Source organism: Macaca thibetana, chromosome 5 (assembly GCF_024542745.1).
Source record: "Macaca thibetana thibetana isolate TM-01 chromosome 5, ASM2454274v1, whole genome shotgun sequence".
NCBI lineage: Eukaryota > Metazoa > Chordata > Mammalia > Primates > Cercopithecidae > Macaca > Macaca thibetana.
Genome location: NC_065582.1, coordinates 184,886,737 through 184,889,809, shown reverse-complemented (window position 1 = coordinate 184,889,809; position 3,073 = coordinate 184,886,737).

Below are 3,073 nucleotides of genomic sequence, written 5' to 3'. Positions count from 1 at the left end.
AGAGCAGTGATGTACAGACACATTTCCCAGGCTGCCTGAGGTGGCCACGTGTAGTGCTTTGTGGCTGGGGTTGCCCCAAGGGGTCAGGAGGGACTGGGCCACCCACCGAAGGGTCCACACACTGAGGGCAAAGGGAGCTGTGGAGGACCTCGTCCAGGAGAGGCAGGCTTCCTGTGTGCGGTGTGCAGGCTGCATGGGGAGCAGGGCCTCGGTTTCCCTGACTGCAGCCACAGACGGATCGTGTCCATCCCCACAGCTCCTGCCAACTCCAACACTGAGAGTCTGTGTTTGGACGCCTCCAGTGACCACTGGCTCTGAGAGTGATGACTCACACCCATCACTCATCCCCTTCCTGAGTCAGCTGCGGGACCCTCCGCAGGGAGGCGTGCGAGTCATCGAGGTGACGCAACCCCTGCTTGGTCGCTTGCTGACTCACGGACACCCCCCACCCCAGCTCAGGGCCTCCTCTTCCATCCTGGACGGGCCTGGGGTGAGCTGCGGCCGGGCTGGGACGGCAGAGCAGGGGGCAGGGACCTGGGGGCAGGAGAGGCAGCCGGAATGGGGTGGCCGGGAGCAGGGCTGCTCTGAACCCAGTCTGCTGGCCCTGGCTCCGCAGTACTCCCTCTGCTCTCTTGCTTGGTTTGAGGGACCCTCTCAAACCCTGCTCTCCACGGCTCATGTGGATTGAACCAGCCACCACGTGGTCCCAGGAGGCTCTGAGCTGGGCTGAGCCTGGCCCCTCTCATCCTGGTGTTCTGGCGCCAAGCCCCCAGCCCACCCTAGATGCAGGTCCAAGCCCTCCAGTGCCTGAATCACAGACAGCCCTGGGCTCCGTGGGGCTTAAGGTCCCATTTCTCAGTGTTTCTATGAGGGCAGAAAAGACATTTCCTGAGAGTGGATTCCTGAGGTTTCTGAAGGTCCGTAAGTCCAAGAACCACATTCTTTCCAGCCCTCCTGAGTTCCTGCAGCCACGTTTCCCTTCTCTTGGGGAAAACGCTGCTCTGAGGGTCTGGAGCAGATGAAGGTCTCGTAAGTCCTGCCCTCCCCAGCTGTCAGGGTAGGTGCCTGGTGCTCTGAAGGTCCTGGGGAGCCCCAGCCCCTTGCCAGGCATGTGAGGCCTTCCCAGCCCACACATTCCGTGAGGACGGAGCCAGGTCCTGCGTTGCTTTCTGCTGCCTGGACCACTGGGAACGGCACTGGGGTGTCCTCTGCCCTGTTTAAGGCCACTCCTGCGCTGTGAGCCCTGGTGGGGCCACCTGGCGGGCATTCGCCAAAGCAACCTCACTGCCATGAGCGTTTTTCTGTTCCTGCGGTCATATGGGCTCTTGTGAAAGCAGTTTTCCAAGTAAATATGGTGATGATTTAAGTCTACTACATTTGCAAAACTGAGGAATGAACGCTGCAGCCCCGGTCCTATCTCACAGGCAGCTTTGGAGAAAATCTGTTGCTGCCTCTGGAATCACTTGGCCCTGCCTGGGGGCGGCCGCTGGCCCAGGCCAACTCTGGAGCTGCCCTCCTGCCAGACTTGGAGAGGGACTGAGTGTCTGTTCCCAGCCTCAGACCCCTGCCCATTGCCTGAGACTGTTGGTCAGACCCAGCCACGTGTCTGAATGAGCCTGGCCCGAGGAACAGTGGCCCTGAGAGGCATCTGAGCCCTGAGCCCCTCCCCACAATGCAGGCCAGGGGTGGTCTCTGTTTCCCCCAAGATTCCAGGCGTTGTCTGATTTCCAGTGGCTCTGGCCATCCTCAGCCTGGTGTCTGTGGGAGACCATGGTGATAATGGCAATGGCCTCTCTTCCCCACACAGGTGGAAACTGCAGGTCCCAGCTCCTGGGGTCCTGGCTCTGTACTGCTCTCTGCCTGGTGCGGCCAGGAAGGACGCTGCCCAGCAGCCCCAGCCGCTTGAGGCAGGAGAAAGTCAGGGTGGGAATGTCCGTCTCTGCAGCAGGTACCTGCCCCGTGCTGGCATCATAGCCAAGGTGGCCACGCGTCCGTGGCAGGCGAAGAGCAGGGCCAATCCCAGGAACGACTGGAGTCCGGCACACGACTGTAGGTGTGTGCAGCCCGCACGACAAAGCAAACAGACAAGCTGTCAACAGCAGGGGAATCCGTGTCAGGACAGCCGGGTTCTGGCATCAACGCTAATATTGTTAGCTTTTCTTTAAGTGTGGAATTCCTTCCCAGCTGAAAGTCACAAAAGGCACTATTGATGGGGGTGTGGGGGGGGGGGGTGCCCTGAGCAGACCCGGCATGAACAGGCACAGCACCCTGACCAGGGCGGGTCCCGGAGCTGGCTGGGCGCTCTTCCGTGCTCTGTGTCTGTAATACTGGTCATCCTTCTGCGGGGACATGGGGGCCTCTCCAGGGCTTCAGAGAAGACATTGGTGAGACCTGGAGTTCGGAGTCTGGCGGAGGGGGCGCCCGCCGAGCTGCCTCTCGAAGGAGGCTCTCAGGAAATCAAATCAGCCGCCTCCGCGAGGCTCAGTGCCCGGTGCCCTCCGCCTCTGAGCCCTTCCCCAGCAGCCCCCAAGTCCTCCCCGAGCCCTGCCCCAGCCCTCCCCGAGCCCTTCCCGAGCCCTCCCCGAGTCCTTCCCCGAGTCCTTCCCCAGCCTTCCCCGAGCCCTTCCCGAGCCCTCCCCGAGTCCTTCCCCAGCCCTCCCCGAGTCCTTCCCCAGCCCATCCCGAGTCCTCCGAGTCCTTCCCCAGCCCTTGCCGAGCCTTTCCCCAGCCCGCCCTGAACCGTCCCCGAGCCTTCCCGAGCCCTCCCCGAGCCCTCCCCGAGCCTTCCCGAGCCCTTCCCGAGCCTTCCCGAGCCCTTCCCGAGCCTTCCCGAGCCCTTCCCGAGCCCTCCCCCAGCCCTCCCCGAGCCTTCCCGAGCCCTCCCCGAGCCTTCCCGAGCCCTCCCCGAGCCCTCCCCGAGCCCTTCCCGAGCCCTCCCCGAGCCCTCCCCGAGCCTTCCCGAGCCTTCCCGAGCCTTCCCGAGCCTTCCCGAGCCTTCCCGAGCCTTCCTCGTGCCTCCCCAGCCCCGCTCCAATGTGAATTCGGTGTGCAGTCTTGGGTTTACCACCGAAGA